The sequence below is a fragment of the Macaca fascicularis genome, chromosome 11, assembly GCF_037993035.2.
Source record: "Macaca fascicularis isolate 582-1 chromosome 11, T2T-MFA8v1.1".
Classification (NCBI taxonomy): domain Eukaryota; kingdom Metazoa; phylum Chordata; class Mammalia; order Primates; family Cercopithecidae; genus Macaca; species Macaca fascicularis.
This window is the reverse complement of record NC_088385.1, coordinates 102590488-102614370: the sequence shown is the minus strand read 5'-3', so window position 1 is coordinate 102614370 and position 23883 is coordinate 102590488. Positions and strand designations below refer to the sequence as shown.

Here is a 23883-nt window from a genome sequence, read left to right as displayed (position 1 = left end):
TGTAAAGGCTTTGAGATAAAAAGCCTTTGGTCGGGTGCGGTAGCTCATGCCTGTAATCCCAGTACTTTAAGAGGTCGAGGTGGGTGGATCACAAGGTCAGGAGTTCGAGACCAGCCTGGCCAATATGGTGAAACTCCGTCTCTACTAAAAATACAAAATAATTAGCTGGGTGTGGTTGCACATGCCTGTAATGCCAGCTACATGGGAGGCTGAGGCAGGAGAATTGCTTGAATCCGGGAGGCGGAGGTTGCAGTGAGCCGAGATCGCGCCACTGCACTCTAGGCTGGGTGACAGAGTGAGACTCCATCTCAAAAGAAAAAAAAAAAAGGCTTTGGAGGATTTTAGGGGGAGGAGTGACATGAAAATGCCTGCTGTGTTGAAAACAGAATGTTGATAGATGGTGTCCAAGGCCAAGAGAGGGAGAATATCACAGTACCTCTGATGATCATGGGACATCACCACACCTCTTATCTGGATTACTGTGATAACTTCCTACCAAAAAAAAAAAAAATTAGCCAGGCACAGTGGTATGCACCTATATTCCCAGCTATTTGGGAGACTGAGGTGCTGCTGCTGCTGCTGCTGCTGCTGCTACTGCTACTACTACTACTACTACTACTACTGTAACTTCTTAAGTTATCACAGTAATCCAGGTAAGAGGTATGGTGCCTTGGACCAAGATGGAAGTGATGAGAAGTAATTGAGTTTTGGGTGTATTCTGAAAGTAAAGCTAACAGGATTTGCTGACCAGTTGAATATAAAGTGTGTGAAAAGGAAAAGCTGGGATTTTGGCCTGAGGATGGAGTTGCCACTTAATGAGATGGAGAAGACTCTAGGAGGAACAAATTTGGGTGGAAATGCCAATATCTTTTTGTTAAATACATGTAAGAGTTTAGTGAGCTACCATAACAAAGTCCCACAGATTGGGTGGCATAAACAATAGAAATTGGCTGGGCACAGTGGCTCACGCCTGTAATTCCAGCACCTTGGGAGCCCAAGGGCGGCGGATCATGAGGTCAGGAGATCGAGACCATCCCGGCTAACATGGTGAAACCCCGTCTGTACTAAAAATACAAAAAATTAGCCAGGCGTGGTGGCGGGCACCTGTAGTCCCAGCTACTCAGGAGGCTGAGGCATGAGAATGGCGTGAACCCGGGAGGCGGAGCTTGCAGTGAGTCGAGATTGTGCCACTGCATGCCAGCCTGGATGACAGAGCGAGACTCTGTCTCAAAAAAATAAAATAAAAAATAAAAATAAAAATAAATTTATTTTCTCATAGTTCTGGAAGCTAGAAGTCCCAGGAGGTATCAACAAGTTTGGTTTCTTCTGGAGCTTCTCTCCTTGGCTCTCAGACGGCCACCTTTTCACTGTGTCCTCACGTGGCCTTTCTTCCTCTGTGCTCACAAGCCCCTTGTATCTCCTTTTTGTGTGTCCAAACTTCCTCCTCTTAGAAGGACACCAGTCAGGCTGGATTAGGGTCCACCCTAAGGGCCTCATTTTAACTTACTCACCTTTTTAAAAGACCCTGTCTCCAAATATTTCTAAATCTCGCATCCTGAAGTACTGGGAGTTTGGGCTTTACGTATGAATTGTGAGGGACAAAATTCAGCTCATAATATTAAGTGGGTTATGTGAATCAGTCTGAGGTACTCGTTAAGACATCCAAATGCAATTGTAGAGTAAGCTTTTGAATTGATGAATCTGGAGTTCCTGGGAGATGTCTAGGCTGAAAATAGTGTTCAAGTGATGGCTGTATAGATGGTATTTAAGACCCTAAGACTGGAAGAGGTCATCAGTGATCTCATTGATCACTGTGAGCGGAGATAGTGAAGAGAAAAACATTTAATAACTAAATACTGTAAGAATGTCTAAATGTCATAACATCTAATAAACAGCAAACTTTGTTATGACATTTAGGCCTTCTTACAACCAGGAGCAATTTTGCAGTGGCTAGTATTTGAGGAACCTAGCCAAGGATACCCCAGAAGAAGAGGAAGGAGGAAAATCAGAGGAGTGTGGTATGCTGGAAACCAAGGGAAGAAAGTATTTCCAAGAGGGGGTAATTATGTGTCAAAACATTTGTCACATTGTGGATTTAGAATGTGGAGTTCATTACTGACCTCCACAAAGTAGTTTTGATAGCATTTTGATGATGAGAGAGGGTTCAAGAGAGAATAGGAGGAGAGGGAAGCAGAGAATGTAGAAATTAATTGAAAGGGGGCCGGGCACGGTGGCTCACACCTGTAAACATAGCACTTTGGGAGGCCGAGGAGGGCAGATCATGAGGTCAGGAGTTCGAGACCAGCCTGTCCAATATGGTAAAACCCCGTCTCTATTAAAAAATACAAAAATTAGCTGGGCATGGTTGAACACACCTGTAATCCCAGCTACTTGGGAGGCTGAGGCAGGAGAATTGCTTGAACCCAGGAGACAGAGGTTGCAGTGAGCTGAGATTGCACAACTGCACTCCAGTGTGGGCAACAGAGTGAGACTACATCTCAAAAAAATAATAATAATTATTAATTAATTAATTGGAAGGGATAGTGGGGGTGTGTGTGTGTGTGTTTAAACATCTGTTTGCTGTTGGTAATGAGTCAGTAGAGAGGGAATATTTGATAATACAGAATAAAAAAGGAAATTGCTCAAATAACATCTTTGAATAAGTAAAAAATGTGGGATCTAGCACAAAATGGGAGAACTGGCCTTAAAAAGAAGCATAACTGGAAGTGGTGGCCTATAATCCTAGCACTTTGGGAGGCTGAGGTGGGCAGATCATCTGAGGTCAGGAGTTCAAGACCAGCCTGGTCAACATGGTAAAACTCTGTCTCTACTAAAACTACAAAAATTAGCTGGGCATGCTGGTGGGCACCTGTAATCCCAGCTACTCGGGAGGCTGAGGAAGGAGAATTGCTGGAACTGGGAGGCAGAGGTTCCAGTAAGCCAAGATTGAGCCACTGCACTCCGGCCTGGGCGACAGAGCAAGACTCTGTCTCAAAAAAATAAAAATAAAAATAATTAGCCAGGTATGGTGGCATGTGCCTGTGATCCCAGCTACTTGGGGTGCTGAGATGTGAGGATCACTTGAGCCCTGGAGATGGAGGTTGCAGTGAGCTGAGACTGCACCACTGTACTCCAGCCTGGATGTCTCAAACCAAGAAAAAAAGAAGCATGGACAGTTAATGCATAGTAACAGCAGGATGGAAGGCCGAGTAGAAGACCAGAGAAGCAAGTAGTGAATATATGTGGGGATAGATGCCCTCTTGCTTCAATTTTCAAAATGAAGAAAGCCTATCACCTGAGCGTGAGGCTGAGAGAAGAACTGTGAAAATGTTGGTGAACGACTTGAAAGTATGAAATAGTCATCTAAGAAAACAGAAGAATACGTAAACTAGAGGTGTACAGGAAGATTTCCAGGCAGCACGACGGGTTCACTTAAAGTGGGGTCAGTCATCACATCATGGTCGTTTTTCTCTAGCTTCATCAGCCTGCTTGGATGGAGCTGTAGAGCAGGTGGGAGAGTTGAATTTAAAGAGGATACATGTTTGTCAAGAGAAAGGCACAAGGGAGTTGATGTATGTGTGAGAGTCATTGTAATAATGGATCATAGAATTTAAACACACATATCACTCTCATAACATTTTCCACACTGTGCTAAAATTATTGTGCCTTTCCCACTGTTCCCAAAGCAGAAGCTGTGGCTCTTTGGTCCCTTAATCCACAGTTCACAAGCCAGGGATGAATGCACAAAATCCACCCCACAGTTGTGTTTTGTTTCACACGTAGAGTGATGGGGGAAAAAAATTCAGCAAATATTTGAAAAATAGCAAGTTTGATATCAATGAATTCATTTACATGAGCTTTTTCAGGGCATTAATACTTACACAATGTATACACAGTCACACCCAGACTGATTCACTCATTTAAATCACCTGCCTGTAGCCGAGTGTGGTGTCACATGCCTGTAGTCCCAGCTGCTCAGGAGGAGGCTGAGGAGGGAGGATCACTTGAGCCTGGGAGTTCAAGGCTGCAGTGAGCTATGATCATGCCACAGCACTCTAGCCTGGGTGACAGAGTAAGACCCTGTCTCTAAAAAAATAAAATCAATCATCTGCTTGGCACTGAACGAAAATTCAAATGGTTGGTTTTGCCAAAGAGAGGGGGTTAAAAAAAAAAAAAAAAAAGTCTGGAGAACAAGATGATTGACAGGTTCGTATAAATTTTCCTAGGGTGGGCTCTATGAAGGAACATATATTTTGACATGTGTAAATGCATAAAACTCCACCTCAGATAACTTTCACAGGAGGCTGCTCTTTTCCCTAAGCACAGAATTGATCACAGAGTCATTTCTCCCAGAGAACTGTTAGGTTGTTAGGTTTTCAGTAGATATTTAAAATGTTTAACTTCGAGACAGGTGGATCAGTTGAGGCCAGGAGTTCGAGAGCAGCCTGGCCAACGTGGCAAAACCTCATCTCTACTAAAAATGCAAAAATTACTGTAATCTCAGCACTTTGGGAGGCCAAGGTGATTGGATCACCTGAGGTCAGGAGTTCCAGATCAGCCTGGCCAACACGGTAGAACCCCATCTCTACTAAAAATACAGAAATTAACTGGGTGTGGTGGCGGGAACCTGTAATCCCAGGTACTCAGGAGGCTGAGGCACAAGAATCGCTTGAACCTGGGAGGTGGAGGTTGCAGTGAGCCGAGATCGCACCACTGCACTCCAGCTTAGGTGACAGAGCAAGACTCTGTCTCAAAACAAACAAACAAACAAACTACAAAAATTAGCTGGACGTGGTGGGGTGCACCTGTAGTCCGAGCTACTTGGGAAGCTGAAGCAGAAGAATAGCTTGAACCCAGGAGGTGGAGGTTGCAGTGAGCCAAGATCACACCATTGCACTCCAGCCTGGGCGACAGAGTGAGACCGTCTCAAAATAAAAATAAAATAAAATGTTTAACTTCTTGAGCACAGGTAGTCCTAGATTAAAAGTTTCACATCTCACTCAGATCCCTCTTTCTATTTCTCCAAAGACACAGTGAGTGCCCCACTCTTGATCTGGCCTCCAACAGGCAGCCTACTACCCATACACCTTTCTCACCCTTACTTTTCCCTCCCAATCACAATTTAACAACATGCTTCCAACTTTCTTCAGGACATGATAAACTTACCTAACTCACTAATTTGTACTCAGGTATTAGCACTAATAAGAGCTTACTAAATTATCTCCTCCCAGATTTTCATTTTACCCTGAGACCTTAAGTTGTTTAGTAATATGGGCATTTTTGACCCCAAAAACCGGACCAAGGACATTTGGTCTCTCCTGGCATCCCATCACACCAACACAACAAAGGGCTATTGTGTAGGTTCTCTTGCAGGAATAAATCTAATCTTAATTACATGTAGACTGATATTTAACAAAACAATAAGGGGAAAATTATTCACTATGAGGCTAGGCAAAATTATAATTGTCTTGCACAGTTTAATTTTGTGACTAATGATAAGACCACGTTCATGTCTTAATTTTTTTTTTTTTTTTTTTTTTGAGACAGAATTTTGCTCTTGTCACCCAGGCTGGAATGCAGTGGCACGATCTCGGCTCACTGCAACCTCTGCCTCCCGGGTTCAAGTGATTTTCCTGCCTGAGCCTTCTGAGTAACTGGGATTACAAGTGCCCACCACCACACCCAGCAAATTTTTGTATTTTTAGTAGAGACGGGATTTCGCCATGTTGGCCAGGCTTGTCTCAAACTCCTGATCTCACGTGATCCACCCACGTCAGCCTCCCAAAGTGCTGGGATTACAGGTGTGAGCCACCGCACTCGGCCCTTTTATCTTAAATTAATTAATTAATTTATTTATTTTGAGACAGACTCTCACTCTGTCACCCAGGCTGGAGTGCAATGGCACAATCTCGGCTCACTGCAACATCTGCCTCCCAGGTTCAAGTGATTCTTCTGTCTCAGCCTCCCTAGTAGCTGGGATTACAGGCGTGTGCCATCACGCCCAGCTAATTTTTTGTATTTTAGTAGAGATGGGGTTTCACCATGTTGCCCAGGCTGGTCTCGAACTCCTGAACTCAAGCAATTCACCCACCCCAGCCTCCCAAAGTGCTAGGATTACAGGCGTGAGCCACCGCACCCGGCCCTTATCTTAAATTTAATATGATGTTATGGGCATAAGCAAATAAATGTTTAAGTCATCCCTTATTACTACCATTGATTTTTAAGAAAAGATTATTTCATAGGCATTTAATGGTGAATTTATAGAAATTTCCTTCTATGATCATTCCTGTGGCATTTTGGAGTTTTCATCCAAATAGACAAAATAAAACTTTATACTCGTGAAAAACATCCCATTACATGTCATATTTCAAGCTTTTTTTCCCCTATAATGCTTGATTCATCCTTCATTATTTTTTTAAAGATTAGGAGCCACATATTTAGGACATTTAAAAAATCCAAGGACCAGACAGAGTGGCTCACGCCTGTAATTCCAGCACTTTGGGAGGCCAAGGTGGGTGAATCACCTGAGGTCAGGAGTTTGAGACCAGCCTGGCCAACATGGTGAAACCCCGTCTCTACTAAAAATAAAAAAAATTAGCTGGGTGTGGTGGCAGGTGCCTTGTAATCTCAGCTACTCAGGAGGCTGAGGCAGGAGAATCACTTGAACCTGGGAGGTAGAGGTTGCAGTGAGCCGAGATCGTGTCATTGCACTCCAGCCTGGGCGACAAGAGTGAGACTCCATCTCAAAAAAATCCAAGAAATTCATATCAAGTATTCATTATGCTTAATTCTTTAAACACTAATTTCAAAACCAAAAATAAAATGAAATAGATAGGGACTATCTACCTTACACACAACCTCCCTTCCCCCAGAGAGTTTCCCTTAGAAATGTGGCTTTCAAGGCTGGGTGCAGTGGCTCACGCCTGTAATCCCAGCGCTTTGGAAAGCCCACATGGGTGGATCATTTGAGCTCAAGAGTCCAAGACTAGCCTTGGCAACATAGTGAAACCCCATCTGTACAAAAAATACAAAAATTAGCTGGGTGTAGTGGCATGTACCTGTAGTCCCAGCTACTTGGGAGGCACAGGTGTGAGGACTGCTTGAGCCTGGGAGGTCAAGGCTGCAGTGAGCCGAGATCATGCCACTGCACTCTTGGGTGGCAGAAAAAAAAAAAAAATGTGGTTTTTCTAGGAGTTAATCACTGGTTAGCTAAGGAAAAGGGGCTTACAGACATTATTTACAGATTACTAAATCAATGATTGCTACCACGAGGTACTTTGGCGTAAAAAGAAGCAACCTTAAGATGGCAGAGAAAAACAGGTTGATCATCCTAGCTCTTACACATGAAGAATTGTTAGCTCTTTTCATTGTATGCATACATCCTGAATAGACAGTTTGTGGTTTCCTTTAAATGATGCAATATCACACTGCATTGAGGTGGTTTTCTATTTACTTTTCTTATCTTTTACAACCCAGGAGCGACACTGCAGGATTTCAATTTCCAAATGGTTTGGCAAGATGTAAATAATTATACAAACAACTACAGTTATCCATCTACACTTTCCTCATTCTACTATTTTTTTAAAAAAAGAAATGGGGTTAAAAACACGTATAGAGTATAAAAATAAAACTTTGGTACCCCAATAATCTCTCCCCCATGAAAAGTTACTAGTATCTTTTTGGCATGGTTTACTAAAACTTTAAGAGTGGAAATTTCTACCTCTAGTGCCATTCCTTTTCTCCCTCTGCCTTTCCAGATCCTTTCCCTCCCTACTATGAGACAGGGAAGCTAAAATATTATTGCCATGTTTCTCAGAGTAATAGAATTAATTTTAACCTTTATAGCACTTGTCCTTGAATTGACTATTACTTTAGTACAGAAGTAAAACTTGATTTAAGGGAATACCGCTTATCTATTCTGAGTGAGGTTCTGTATTAATTGCTATAGGGGTTATAAATATGAACAAAAGTCTGTTCCTGACTTCACAAAACTTTACAGGGTAATAGTAACCCTAAGAGAGAAATAATGATAAACACACTGACTTTTCTCCTTATAGTTTAGGCAGTTTCCATGGGCAAAACCTCGTTTGATCCTTAAAACATTATTGTGAAGAAGACAGAATGGATGCTATTTTCCAAACTCTACAAATGAGATAGAAATTTTTAAAATCCTGAAAGGATTGCAAATAACTAGACAAATTATTATAGCGAAATGAATTGTAATTATATATGTGCGTATGTGTATATATGTGTGTGCGTACGTGTATATATATGTGTGTGCGTGTGTGTATAGTGTGTGTGCGTGTGTATTCTGCTCTCATCACCTCCCATAGCTTATCCTTGGAAAGAAAGTACCTTGGCTTAGGAAAATATCTATCCTACTGATCTGTCACAATGTTTAAAATGTCATTTTAGAAATTCCATACTCTGGATGTCTACAGGAGGTTCCATTAGAACAGATTAGAACAGTCTTAGAGAGAAATGAAAACAAAAATACTAAACACTAATAATACAAAGTGGATAACTTAACTTCATAACTGAGCTCCTTAGATAATGACAGGTTGGGGCCAGGAATGGTGGCTCATGCTTGTAACCCCAGCACTTTGGGGGGCCGAGGCACTAGGATTGTTTGAGGCCAGGAGTATGAGACTAGCCTGGGTAACATAGGGAGAACCGCTCCCCCAACCCCCACATCTCTACAAAAAATCAATTAGCCAGAAGTTGTGTCGCATGCCTGTGGTCCCAGTTACACAGGAAGCTGAGGTGGGAGGATTGCTTGAGTCTGAGAGGTCAAGGCTGCAGTGAGCCATGATCACGCTACTGCACTCCAGCCTAGTGACAAAACTCTGTCTCTATTTTAAAAATAAATAAAAAGAGAGAGATAATGGAAGGATGGGGTACCTGTCCTGAACAAAACGGGAAAAGTTTTAATGAGAAGGAAGAGAGACAGACTGCAGTAAAGCCCTGGACACAGCAGCCTGAGGATCCCTGTAAAAGTGAGCCTAGAGTAGGCCAGGCATGGTGGCTCATGCCTATAATCCCAGCACTTGGGGAGGCCGAGGTGGGCGGATCACAAGGTCAGGAGTGGGAAACCAGCCTAACCAACATGATGAAACCCCGTCTCTACTAAAAATACAAAAATTAGCCTGGCGCGGTGGTGCATATCTGTAATCCCAGGTACTCAGGAGGCTGAGGCAGGGGAATTGCTTGAACCCAGTAGGTGGAGGTTGCAGTGAGCCGAGATCGCGCCACGGCACTCCAGCCTGGGTGACAGAGTGAAACTCTGTCTCAAAAAAAAAAAAAGAAAAGAAAAGAAAAGAAAAGAAAAAAGAAAAACTGAGTATAGGGTGGAGGTAGAGTGAACGTTTAAAAGGGGGAGAAATGGATTCACTTCACAATTTTGCTTCCATTAATACCTAAACCCTGGGGCTCAGGGTTTCAGTTTCCAGTAGGCCTACATTGGAAATTCACCTCCAAGGTACCAGTTTCCCTGACAGACCACCAAATAAACAATGATCTTTTAAAAACAAATCAACTTTGGTACCATCTACTCAGCTGGCATTTACCTTCCTTACCTGCTACCACCCTCATTCTTAAAGAAAAAAGGTGAATTCTAAAGCCCCTGCTACTCACTTTCCTCCACTAAGACCGTAGCTTACATCTGCTGTTCTTTTTTCCATACTACTCTCTCAACTCCTTTCTTTCATATTTGCCAGAAGTTTAAGGTCGTTTGGGTTCCTCTCATTTAAAAAGTTCAATTGAAGTGTGTTGCTACACCTTAATCAAAAGTTTATGGCTGAGTTCTTTAGCGTTTCTTTACCCACTTCCTCTGTTCAATCCTTCATCTCCTCATAACCATTGAAATGAATGCTATGAATATCTCAATCTCTTAGCATGGTGCCAGGCATGTAGGTGTTCAAAAAAATGTTAAATGAATCTTAGTTATTAGGTAAGAGCATTGTCTGTAAAACTGAAAAGTCTTAAAAGCAGATTCCTAAAATTTAATAAGCTCATAAATTCTTCAGTCTGCAATTAGGATTCCTGAAATATTCTTTGATTCATGAAAGACTGGACTAGGAAATTCTAAAAATCGACATAAAGCATAAAAAGCCACTCTGAGGTTAATGAAATTTATAATGTTTTGTCTTCTTTTAATTCATTCATACTTTTCTCTCAGGATACAAAGGGCAAAACTAGTCTGTGTACCTCAGAATTGAGTAGTTACACACTCATTAGGTTTCAGAATCATTAAAATTTTATCTTATTTAGGATACTGCTTACCTTGGAAGGGCAAATTGCCATTTCTCTCCATCTGGGCATCAGGGAAACAAAGGAAATCCCCCTAAACATCACTTCCACACCCCTATATTATGCTAAGGAACTTCCAGTTGATTTATTAGGCATTTCAGCAGTGTTTTTGGCCGGTACTAGGAACTGTGGAGAGGTATAGAAAGGGAGCAAGTGCACAGTCCCGGCCCCCAGAGAGGTTACGATGCAAATAGGAGCAGGCTCAGAACTCGGAACAAAAGCAGTGACTGCATAATAATGCACTGCTGGGGGTGGGGGATGGGGATCTGCACGCCCGGCTGTGACTTCAGGAAAGCAGTTTCCAGGAGGTGAGAGTTTAAGCCAGACCTGAAAGAAGTTGATTTGTAATGATTTGCAGGGGGCCCCTGGAGGCAGCGGCCAGGACTTTTCACTTAGGAGATCAGCATCTGCCCTGATGGAAAGTGGGCAATCCTACAGGGACTGACCGCTGAGTTGTCCAAAGGTCGACCAGGAGAAAGACTGATTTTGAGGTTTTAACAGGTAAGTTTGGGGACATCACTGATGAAGGTGGGCAGGGGAGGAGGATTTTTTCTTTTTTCTTTTTTTTAATGTTACAGTAAAAAGCTTAGATTCGATGACATGGGTAAAAAACAAATAGGAAAATGTAAGGAGAAGAATGATTATGATTGCTATGTAAAAATGAAATTGCAATAGAGAGGATCTGGAGCTCAAGAAAGGAGCTAGAGCATGGTATAACTTAGGCCTAGGTAGTGAAGATCATGAATAAAATGGTAGCTGAGGAAATTTCAAAGTTGAAAAAGTAGTAATAAGTATGAAGAAAAAGCTAAACTACAAACATCTGCTCTTTAATTACTAACACTAGTAATGAGAATTTCTTGTCTCCAGCCTCTTCCCTTCCCACTCCTCACCTCTTCCTAGCTTACATCATTGTATTAAGGCATTTTATTGAAGATACTATTCAGCACTCTCCACCTATGCTTTACACAGCTTGCCTCTGCTTTTCTTCCCATTCCACTCTTTCTCTTCATTTATTCACATCATTTTAGTCCTTAAAAGACCCCGCCCAATTACTAGACCAGAGGGAGGCAACTAAGACTCTTCATATCTCCCAAACGACCTTCCAGAATGGTTTTATGGCATTATAATAGGAACGAAAGAGTTTTGATTTTTCTATTATTAATATTTTGCTTTCAAGGAATTACAGGAAAAACCATATTGCATGCCAGAAATACTTAAATTTTAAATATTTCATCTTAAGAGATGCCCTTATGTAATGCTTTTAATGCATTTGAGAAATTCAGGTAGTGGGCAAAAGTACAAGATAGAGGTTAGATGTTTTGAGTGGGAGAAGTGCACTGGGGTCATTATTGAATCAGAATTATTATGCACTTAAATATATAGAAAAAAGAACGAAATGAGTATTAAACTATGCAAATTCATCCCTTTAATCTTTATTTGCATGACTACATTTTATGCAGTTGTAACCTTCATGTACATATTTGGTATTTTTCAAACACGAATTGATTAGACATTGTTGCTATTTTGTTATCTATATTGTTAACATAAGAACTTCCTGTGTAACTATATCAGATTTTTTTTTTTTTTTTTTTTTTGAGACGGAGTTTCGCTCTTGTTGCCCAGGCTTGAGTGCAATGGCGGATCTCGGCTCACCACAAACTCCGCCTCCTGGGTTCAAGCGATTCTCCTGCCTCAGTCTACCGAGTAGCTGGGATTACATGCGCCCACCACCACGCCCAGATAATTTTTGTAGTTTTAGTAGAGACAGGGTTTCACTATGTTGGCCAGGCTGGTCTCGAACTCCAGACCTCAGGTGATCCACCCGCCTCAGCCTCCCAAAGTGCTGGGATTACAGGCGTGAGCCACTGCGCCTGGCCTCTATGTCGGATCTTAATTAGCCATTTCCTGTTAGAATCCTGCCCCGCTCCTTCTTGCCTTTTCCAGTGTTTGGATAATATGCTGTGAATACCTTTGTGCACTCATTTCTTTATTCAGGTCATACCACTGAAACATACTCCCCAGAATAAAATTGATGATGAAAAGATAGGAACAATTTTATAGCTTGTCTTACATATTGAAGATTTTGCACTGCACTGATGTATTGTTAACTCTGCATGTTTGTCTTCTTTTTAAGCTCTCCTTGAAGAGTTTTTAAATTTTCAGTATACTCCACAAGGTGGCCAAAGTAGAACTGGCTCGTCATTGAGTATAGGTTCAGTTAAAAACAAAAATCTGGCTCAGAGTTGAACACAAAGAATCCAATAAATATAAATGGGTTAATTTTCAGGTACCTTAGCCTTGACTAGTTCCTGTTTTCCAGATGTCCCCTCCTTTTCCTTTTAGATATCTACTTCATTATTTAAACGGGCAATTTCGGCTTAGGCAGTTCTGGATAGCGGTGCCCCTCCTGTATCCATTCTGGAACCTCTCTCGCCCTTCTGCTGTGCAAGGAAACCCAATTCACAGCCGTCATCCCCACTGAAGTTACACCCAGGGGTCGCTTCAAGAGGGAAACGTTTTCTGTAAGAATTTCTATGCCAGTAAATTGGGGAAGGTTTTAAAGATAACGGAATTTGCCACGCGTTTCTGCCAAACAATTCGACGTTGTGTAAATCGCAGAAATTCCGGGAAGGACTAACGACGTCCGTGGATGATTCTGCGGCTCATAGGCACACAGGACACTCAGGGTTTACCCTCCCGGGTTCCGACGGCACGACAGGTGCGAAGCCCGCCCGGGGAAGCAGTGCTTGTTGTCGGCGCAGACCCACGTGCGGCGCTGGGTACCGTCTGTGGTCCCGACCCCCCCCACCCCCCGCCACGAGGCGCGGAAGGCGGCCGCCGGCAGGTTCTCCCTGCCCGCGTAGAGCCGGCCCGGGGGCGGGGCTGTGGGAGGGGCGGGGCCTGCCGCGCGTCACTGCTGTCGTAGCCGCCGGACCGGGTCGCCGCGGCCGCCGAACCGGGGGGCGGGGGGCCGGGGTGAGCGCTAAGATGGCCGCCCCGGCTCGGGCTGGTGAGTGTGAGCGAGGGCGCGGGCCGCGGCGACTGGCGGAGTGAGGACCCCTGCGGGAGCGGACATGCGACGGCAGCCCCCGGGCCGGGAGGCACCTGGGGGAGTATTCCCGCCGCGCAAGGCGCTGGGGTCCTGAGGGAGGGAGAGACGGGGGCTGCGGGCGCGCGGAGGGGAGCGAGCCGAGGGGCGCGCGGCGGCGACGGGTCCGGCGAATTTTGAAGTGGCCCCCTGGGAAGTTTCAGTGGGTTCTGCGGTGCTCGGCCCCGTCCCGGCGGCCGCCTCACGAGTGCCCGGAGATGCGGCGGCCAGGGGCAGCGGGCTGGAGCGGGCGAGCTGGGGGAGAACCGGCGCGGGCGAGGGCTTCGAGGACGCGGAGGGGCTTCGCGCTGACCCCGGCACGAGCGTCGCGGAGAGGCTGGCGCGGGCTGGGTGCTGTGTGGAGCACGCACTGCCCGGGTCCAGCCGCATCCTTCCCGCTGCCCGGATTACCGCGAGGGGATGCTCGAAGCCCCAGGGCGCTTCGGGAGGGCGGTTGTGGCGCTCGGTTTACCGGCGTCTTGCCCGTCTCGTCTCCATCGATCGGTCCCCGCGCTGCCGGCACCTGCTGCCGCTTAAAGATCCCAGTGCTTGAAAATCAGCTTCCTAAAGCCATTCCCGATGGCCTTCGATGGGAAAGAATGCCATATGGCTGAATTCGTTATGGGGGATAAGAAATATGTCAGTGTGGGCGGAGGGGAACCTGTTAATACGTTCAAATTTAAGAGTAGGTAAGACACTATTCCCCGCCCCCATGAAAAAAGAAAGTGAAATATAGTAATTGTTTCAAATGCAAGTTTGAGCTGTTGTTAAATTCTACTGATAGCTGGATAATTTCTCGCATTTTTTATACTGCAAGCAAAACCATTTAGGAACCTTGGGAGGTTCACTTTCTCCTCAGACCAGTCCCCAAGTCCCCCACTCCCGCCACCTTTTAAGCCTTAATTGTATCTGGGCAAGTAACGGGGATTGTGAAATTTGCATGGAAATAAGACCTTCAGGTCCTGCACTTGAATTTTTTATTATCTGTTAAGTAGCTGCCTGTGGGGGTGAAGTAGGGCTGGTGACTTTTGGGGCCTGGGATTCCATTTTGAGTTGTGTTCACCACGAGCATTTGGTGTAAACAAGGAAAAAGAATGGGCTGTTCACTGTGGTGAAATTCGGAAAGCCAAATAGGAGTTAAGCACATGCTTATAGAATATTTCATAATCTCAATGATATTCAATATTCAGTTGCCTTGAAAGAGATGAAAGTTTGTATTCTTGGAACTCTAATCGTTTTGTCCTTAATTTAGCATCTTGGGATATTTTAAAGAGCGTTTAAATGTTTTGGCACATTCAAGTTTTCTCTCCCCATTCTAGCTTTTTTCACACTAGCCATTAGTTTTGCATATGTTCGATGTCAGATTTTTCAGTCCAGTAGTTATCACTGTGGACTATCCAAATTCAAATGTAGAGATATTCTAATATTGAACAGTTAGTCCAGTGCATACAGTTTAGAAAGTTGAAATATTTTGACTACTTCGTGTTTTTCTTCCCAAATGTTAATTGTTTGAGATTTTTTTAGCTTAAAAAATTTTAAGTGATGAATGAACCCGCATTTAGTATACTATACAATGGTACACCTTTTGGAATATTTAAAATGTAGAATCTGTTGAAGATTTGGGTTAGAGATTTGAAATAAATTTTCTAGCCAGTTGTCTTTCTCCCTTTTCTACAGATTTATCTTTTCTGTACTACAAAAAAAGAAAGTGTCATATACACTCTACCAAACTTCTCCTCTACACACTTGAATCTTACTATTACAGCGTTTTGGTTGTGCATAGAGAATTTTTCTGCTCATTGGGTTGAGGGCAGAGGCTGTGTTTTATATGTGTATCTTTAGTAGCTGACTAACTGCTTAACGTGGAGGAAAAACCGCTGTGTAAATTTGCTGAATTGGGGTTTTGAATGGTAGAGGATACAGAAATTTGGCTTCTTGGTAGCCAAAAAACCAAAAAAACAAAACACGTGCTTCGAAGTCTCTGTCCTTCCTGCAATGTTAGGCAGAACAAACGTGGGTGCCAGATTCTAATGGAGTTGTCTGGTCCAGGGAGATTAGCGAGAGGCTGGGGCAGGGGCTCAGGAGTCTAATCAAGATAGGCAATAAATCGTGTGCCCGAATAATTCTCTGAATTCAGTAACGGGGGACAGTTTTGCTATTAGGCCCAGCCTAAATAGGTGACAAATAACTGAAATACAGAAGGATTCTACAAATAATGGCCTTATGGCTAAAAGATCGTTGTAAAAGTTGTAACTGATATTCACAGCAATTTTAGACACCATAAAAAAGTTTATTAGGAAGAATTCATTTTTGATGGAGTTTTACACATCATGGGAAAAAGGTAATTTGTAGTCTAACAATATACTTGCTAGATCAGCTCATAGATGTGCTAGAATGACATAGTCTAGGCATTTTACGGACAGAGTATTTGAATTCAATTTTTCAGACCCATGGTAGGATACTCAGTATTACTCTGAATGTTTCTCTCATTGTTACAAAGTTAGCTGCAGTAGATTGACGTGTAAATATGTTGATGTGACACGATGAGAAATGTTTTGGAACAAAATTACTTGTTAAGTAGGGATGGGGGTGAGAAATTCAAATAACCTGGAGACAGAAACTGCTTTCAGTAGCTTTATCTTACAACGTGTTCAACTAGATTCAATCTTTGCTTCAGGAGAGGTATGTTAGAGACGTGAGGAAGGCCCAAGGGAAAAGGGTGTCCTTTATTGTTTAATGAGGAGTTTCAAGCGAGATCAGGGTGATTATAGATTCTAGATCTCTAAAGGAAGAAAGAATAACCAGGGCCTTTCTAGGGATAAAGGAAAGGAAATACATCATGATTGACATGGAGAGGTGCCAAAGCACACAATGGACATAATAGCATACCTAAGAGGGAGTAGGGAGGGTTTGAGAGCCCATTGTGTTCATTCGCTCAGTAATTTGTTCATTCAAAAATATTGAACCTCTTTCTGTGTACCAAGCACTGTGCTTGACCCTTGGCATTTTACAAACGTTTCTTAAGAGGACAGAATACTATGGTGGTTCCGTGAAGTAAATGGAAAATGGAAAACTGCTTATACGAGTGGGTAAGATTTACCCTAATTACTACAAACTATGGATAAAGTTGTTTTCATTCTTATCCAAATGCATTGTGGTGGTTAGTAATTCCTAAGACCTACTTCCTACCGAAATTACCATTTCCTTCTATCTTTTATTATGGAAAATAACAAATCATACAACTTTTAATAGCCTGTAGAGGATCTGTTTAGTTTGTTACTGTTTAAAGAAAAATGTTTTGTTACAAAAATTATCTTCATTAAAATAGTCAACATATTCTCCCTCTGGGAGATTTCAATTTTTTTTTTTTTTTTTTTTTAATGAGATGGTTACTGTGACACTTTTATTTTTAAATGTATTCTATTTTATGCCCAGTGGTACTTACATTTCTTCTTTAATAGAGTTAGAATGTATATGTGTTCGTGTAAAATATGAATGCCCGTTTCTTATGAAAATAGTTTATATCCCAATTATGAAGTTTTAAAAATTAAACATTCATAGTAAGATTTGTTAAAAACATCTTTTTTTTTTTTTTTTTTTTTTTTTTTTTTTTTTTTTTTTGGAGACAGCCTCACTCTGTTGCCCAGGCTGGAGCAGTGGCGCAGCCATTCTCTTGCCTCAGCCTCCCGAGTAGCTGGGACTACAGGCACCCGCCACCACGCCCGGCTAATTTTTTCTCTTTTTAGTAGAGACGGGGTTTCACCGTGTTAGCCAGGATTGTCTCGATCTGCTTACCTTGTGATCCACCCGCCTCGGCCTCCCAGAGTGCTGGGATTACAGGCCTGAGCCACCGTGCCTGGCCAAAAACATCTTAACAAAAGATGTTTGGGAAGTGGTTAGTCATATATGAGAGTAGAAAAGTATTTATTGTGGCCGGGCGTGGTGGCTCACGCGTGTAATCCCAGCACTTTGGGAGGCCGAGGTGGGTGGATCACGAGGTCAGGAGATCGAGACTATCCTAGCTAGCACAGTGAAATCCAGTCTCTGCTAAAAATACAAAAAACTTAGCTGGGCGTGGTGGCGGGCGCCTGTAGTCCCAGCTACTCAGGAGGCTGGGGCAGGAGAATGGCGTGAACCCGGGAGGCGGAGCTTGCAGTGAGCCGGAGATTGCACCACTGCCCTCCAGCCTGGGCGACAGAAAAAAAAAAAAAAAGTATTTACTGTTCCAAAGTTTAAAGGCTTTTATGTGCCATGTTAAGAAGTTTAGATTTAACTTGTGGTCTTTCAAGACTTTAAACAATCTTAATATTTATAAAATCGTGGCTATTTTAGAAATACCTTAATTTTTATAAAATTGTGGTTATAAGACACTAAGACATATAAAATGTAAATATCGTATGATGATTATTTGACTAAGTATGAGCTATGGCGGGAGGAAGCTTCTTAATAGTGAATGAAAATGTTATCTCAGTGTCTATTCAGATTTTGACATATAATTTTTTTCTTTGTTTTTCCACACTATACAGATGTATATAATAATCTTTTTTTTTTTTTTTTTTTTTTTTTTGAGACTGAGTCTGGCTCTGTCGCCCAGGCTGGAGTGCAGTGGCCGGATCTCAGCTCACTGCAAGCTCCACCTCCCGGGTTCACGCCATTCTCCTGCCTCAGCCTCCAGAGTAGCTGGGACCACAGGCGCCCGCCACTTCGCCCGGCTAGTTTTTTGTATTTTTTAGTAGAGACGGGGTTTCACCATGTTAGCCAGGATGGTCTCGATCTCCTGACCTCGTGATCCGCCCGTCTCGGCCTCCCAAAGTGCTGGGATTACAGTCTTGAGCCACCGCGCCCGGCCGAATAATTCTTTTTAGGAATGTATTTCAGCCATTTCCCTCATTCTGTCACTTTATTAAATAGTAATTTAATTTGGCTTTTTGTGTGTGTGTTTATTCTTCATGGTAATTTCCTGACTTTCATTAAAATATTTTTTAAAGAAGGGATCCGAAAATTGAGCTACTAATTACACCAATTAGATCTATATTACATTATTCATACCATTGACCTTTGGTACCTGATATCCTCTTGTAAGAACCTCCAGGGCTTACAGCTGTATAGTCCCTTTCCATGCTTTCTTTCCAAGTATCTTCATAAACTGAGGTCGAAAGGGAGTGGCCGGCTGAAAAGTTTATTATGTCAAAGATAACTAAAATTTACAGTGGAATGTCATTTGTTTTTGTTTTGTTTTTGTTTTTGTTTTTTTGTTTGTTTGTTTTTGAGACGGGGTCTCCCTCTGTCTCCCTGGCTGGAGTGCAGTGGCGCAATCTCGGCTCACTGCAAGATCCACTTCCTGGGTTCACGCCATTCTCCTGCCTCAGCCTCCTGAGTAGCTGGGACTACAGGCACTCGCCACCACACCTGGCTAATTTTTTTTTTGTATTTTTAGTAGAGACAGGGTTTCATCGTGTTAGCCAGGATGGTCTGGATCTCCTGACCTTGTGATCCGCCCGCCTCGGCCTCCCAAAGTGCTGGGATTACAGGCATGAGCCACTGCACCTGGCCCGGAATGTTCGTTTTTGTGGTAAAAAAAATTTAGCTACCCCTCTGATTTTTCAGTAATTCTTTCAGTAGCTTTCAAGTAGCTGGGGACTATAGTCACGCACTGCCACGTGTGGATTTTTTAAATTATTTGAATAGAGATGAGATCTTACTATATTACTGCAAAAACATCTCTCTTGTCTCTTTCTTCTTTTTTTGTAGAGACAGGGTCTTGCTATGTTGCGCAGTTTGGGACTTACTATTTTCTTTTCTTTTTTTTTTTTGAGATGGAGCCTTACTCTGTCACCCAAGCTGGACTCCTGCAGTGGCGCAATCTCGGATCACTGCAACCACCACCACCTCCCGGGTTCAAGTGATTCTCCTGACTCAGCCTTCTAAGTAACTGGGACTACAGTTGCGTGCCATCACACCCGGCTAATTTTTGTATTTTTAGTAGAGACAGGATTTCACCATGTTGGTCTGGCTGGTCTCGAACTCCTGACCTCAAGTGATCCACCTGCCTCAGCCTCTCAAAGTGCTGGAATTACAGCCATGAGCCACAGCGCCAGGCAGGACTTTACTATTTTCTTTTTCTTTTTTTTTTGAGTTGGAGTCTCGCTCTGTTGCCCAGGCTGGAGTGCAGTGGCCCAATCTTGGCTCACTGCAAGCTCTGCCTCCTGGGTTCACACCATTCTCCTGCCTCTGCCTCCCGAGTAGCTAGGACTACAGGCACCTGCCACCACACCCGGCTAATTTTTTATATTTTTTAGTAAAGACGGGGTTTCACCGTGTTAGCCAGGATGGTCTCAATCTCCTGACCTCGTGATTCACCCTCCTCGGCCTCCCAAAGTGCTGGAATTACAGGCGTGAGCCACCATGCCTAGCCGATGACTTACTATTTTCAACCTGTTTTTTTTGTTTGTTTTTTTGAGATGGAGTCTTGCTCTGCCACCCAGGCTGGAGTGCAGTGGCTCACTGCAACCTCTGCCTCCAGGGTTCAAGCGATTCTCCTGCTTCAGCCTCCCGAGTAGCTGGGATTATGGGTGCCCACCACCACAACTGGCTAATTGTTGTATTTTTAGTAGAGACAGGGTTTTCACCATGTTGGCCAGGATGGTCTCGATCTCCTCAGGTGATCTGCCCACCTTGGCTTCCCAAAGTGCTGGGATTACAGGCGTGAGCCACCGTGCCTGGCCTCTTTTCAACCTCTGATTCAAATATTATAAAGAGGATGACCTGCAGTTAATACTAGTTGGTTGCTCCAAGAATATGGTAGCCTGAAAAAATATAGCTATACATCTATACAATCTTCATAAAGCCATGAGAGAATTTTTAGGTTAAAAGATGATGTTTGAGGCTGGGCACGGTGGCTCACGCCTTTAATCCCAGCACTTTGGGAGGCCGAGGCGGGTGGATCACGAGGTCAGGAGATCGAGACCATCCTGGCTAACATGGTGAAACCCCGTCTCTACTAAAAAATACAAAAAATTAGCTGGGCGTGGTGGTGGGCGCCTGTAGTCCCAGCTACTCGGGAGGCTGAGGCAGGAGAATGGCGTGAACCCGGGAGGCAGAGCTTGTAGTGAGCCGAGATCGCGCCACTGCACTCCAGCCTGGGCAACAGAGCAAGACTCCGTCTCAAAAAAAAAAAAAAAAAAAAATGATGTTTGGGATATAGTCTTTTCCTGACCATAAGGAGCCTACCCAATAGGTGGCAGAGTAACACAAGGATTCACATTTGGCAAGTGACATAATGTTAGCACAATCCAAAGTCCTTTAAAAGAAATGAGAGAAGCCTGGGCGTAGTGTCTCATGCCTATAACCCCAGCATTTTGGAAGGCCAAGGCAGGAGGATCACTTGAGACCAGAAGTTTGAGACCAGCCTGGGAAAAATGATGAAACCCCATCTCTACAAAAAATATATACCTTAGCCAGGCATTGTGGCACACGCCTGTAATCCCAGCTACTTGGGAGGCTGAAGTGGGAGGATCACTTGAGCCTGCAACAACAGGCTGCAGTCCAGCCTGGGCAACAGAGTGAGACCCTGTCTCAAAAAAAAAAAAAAAATAGAGAAGATATTGTTTTTGACCAAAGAGTTTATGAAGGAGTTGGACCTTGGAGGATGAAGATGAGTTCTGAAAATTAGCTGGGGCTGACTTTTTGGCTGGCGTGCATGACAGGTAGAAGGGTAATAAGGTGAAGATAGGTTAGAATCTGATTGTGGAGGATTTTGAAAGGAAGACTGACAGATGTATATGTTTTTATTGAAATATTTGTCAAACTGTTATGAAATTAGTTGCAATCAGTAGTTTTTAAATGAAGCAGGAAATAGCATACTTTTTTTTATTTTGTTTTTTTTTGAGACAAGGTCTTGCTTTTTTGCTGAGGCTGCAGTGCAGTGGCACCATCATGGCTTGCTGCAGCCTCGACCTCTCCAGGCTCAAGTGATCCTCCCACCTCAGCCTCCAGAGTAGCTGGGCTTATAGGCACACGCAACTGTGCCAGGTAATTTTTGCATATTTTGTTTCACTATGTTGTCCAGGCTGGTCTCGAACTCCTGAGCTCAAGCAATCTGCCCACCTCGTCCTCCCAAATTGCTAGGACTTTATATTCTGAGCATGAGCAACTGTGCCCAGCCGTAATTCATTATTCTTTTTTTTTTTTTTTGAAACAGAGTTTCACTCTGTTGCCCAGGCTGGAGTGCAGTGGCGTGGTCTTGTGATCTCGGCTCACTGCAACTTCTGCCTCCCAGGTTCAAGCAATTCTGCCTCAGCCTCCTGGGCAGCAGCTGGAATTATAGGTGCCTGCCACCATGTTCGGTTAATTTTTTGTATTTTTAGTAGAGGCGGGTTTCACCATGTTGGCCAGGCTGGTCTTGAACTCCTGACCTCAAATGGTCTACCCACCTTGGCCTCCCAAAGTGCTGAGATTACAGGCGTGAGCCACCACGCCTGGCCCAGAATACATTATTCTTTTTTTTTTTTTTTTTTTTTTTTTTTTTTTGAGATGGAGTCTCGCTGTGTCTCCCAGGCTGGAGTGCAGTGGCGTGATCTCGGCTCACTGCAAGCTCCGCCTCCCGGGTTCACGCCATTCTCCCGCCTCAGCCTCCCAAGTAGCTGAGACTACAGGCGCCCGCCACCACGCCCGGCTAGTTTTTTGTATTTTTAGTAGAGACGGGGTTTCACCATGTTAGCCAGGATAGTCTCGATCTCCTGACCTCGTGATCCACCCGCCTCGGCCTCCCAAAGTGCTGGGATTACAGGCTTGAGCCACCGCGCCCGGCACATTATTCTTTTTGTTTGTTTGTTTGTTTTGAGACAGAGTCTTGCTCTGTTGCCCAGGCTAAAGTTCAGTGGCATGATTTCGGCTCATTGCCAGCTCCACCTTCTGGGGTCACGCCATTCTCCTGCCTCAGCCTCCCGAGTAGCTGGGACTACAGGCGCCTGCCACCACACCTGGCTAATTTTTTGTATTTTTAGTAGAGATGGGATTTCACCATGTTAGCAAGGATGGTCTCGATCTCCTGACCTCGTGATCTGCCTTACCTCGGCCTCCCAAAGCGCTGGGATTACAGGCATGAGCCACCGCACCCGGCACGTTGTTCTTTTAAGGATTGTTTGTAAAGCATTTGTTCCAGAGTGTGTGTGTTATGTGTGTACATCTATTTACTGGGGTGTGAGGTAAAATTTTTGAGTCTCAAAGTTCAAAAGCCTCTGCATTATTGAACTACAGGGAACCATTGGAGGATTTTAAGTACAAGAGTTAAAGGTTCACACAAGCTGAGGGAGCAGAGAGTGGGTTATTATTGTGCCTATTAGGCACAGAGTTTAAGCTTTGCAAGATGCAAAGAGTTATGGAATGGATGGTTGTGCAACAAAGTAAATGTATGTAACACTACTATACTGTACAGTTAAAAGTGGTGAAGATACATTTTGTTATGTGTATTTTACTAGAATTTTAAAAAAATAAAACATTTTTTAAATTGCTACTTCTGTATGGTGAGATCAGGGGGAATTTGTTTTCTTCTCTTTCCCAATTTTTCTGTAATGAATATATTTTGCTTTCATAATGAGGAAATTAAAATTATAATTTTTTCATCAAAAAAGAGTTAAAGGCTCAGAGCAAACTTGAAGGTTAATTTGGTGGGGTAGTATGGAGGAGAGAGCCCAGATGATGAGAGACCAGTTTGGAGGCTACCAAAATATTGTGCTCCAGGAACAATATAATAAAATCCATGAGAGTGATAGCTGTGGAAATGAAAAGTAATAGAGACTTAGGGAACAATAACCCTAAGTATATAGGAATAGAAAAGATGGGAGGGAAAGCAGGGTTTGGTGGCTCATGCCTGTAATCCCAGCACTTTGGGAGGCCGAGGGTGGGTGGATCACCTGGGTCAGGAGTTCGAGACCAGCCTGGCCAACATAGTGAAACCCCATCTGTACTAAAAATACAAAATTCGCCTTGCGTGGTGGCGCATGCCTGTAATCCCAGCTACTTGGGAGGCTGAGGCAGGAGAATCACTTGACCCCGGGAGGCTGAGGTTGCAGTGAGCCAAGATCATGCCATTACGCTCCAGCCTTGGCAAAAAGAATGAAACTTCAGTCAAAAAAAAAAAAAAGGTGGAAGGGAAGAGTAAAGAAAATCCGTAAGATTTCTAGCCTAGGTCCTAGAATGATAATATAGTATCTGTTAGAGAAAAATACCAGATAGAAAGCTAATTTGGGAAGGTAAGATACATAGGTAAGCTGACTTTGGGTTTTGCCTGAGACTGGTTCAGAAAGGTCAGGGCTAAGGATAAAGTCTGGGTAGTCAGCTATCCAGAACTGATGATCAGACCTCTGTTGGAACCTCTGTAGGATGAGTTCGTTATCAGAAGAGGTTTGAAGAGCTACAAAAATACAACAGGAAGATATTATACTACATGCTAAACTCTGGGTTGTAGGTTACAAACGGCTATAATT

General features: G+C 43.5%; 1 protein-coding gene across 10 annotated transcripts in view; it reads left to right on the top strand.

Annotated features, from left to right (window-relative positions):
• The first annotated feature begins 10604 nt into the window (after window positions 1-10604).
• The window catches only part of USP44 (ubiquitin specific peptidase 44), a 37030-nt gene continuing 23751 nt past the window's right edge, over window positions 10605-23883 (top strand). For 7 of the 10 annotated variants that reach the window (XR_012420515.1, XR_012420513.1, XR_012420516.1 and 4 more), the window contains exon 1: window positions 13271-13318. The gene's annotated coding sequence lies outside the window, so the exon portion shown is untranslated. Of the gene's footprint in view, window positions 10810-12693; window positions 12831-13004; window positions 13028-13270; window positions 13319-23883 lie in introns of those variants that run through there. The other 3 variants (XM_005571900.4, XM_074007564.1, XM_015431410.3) reach the window with 3 other exon arrangements.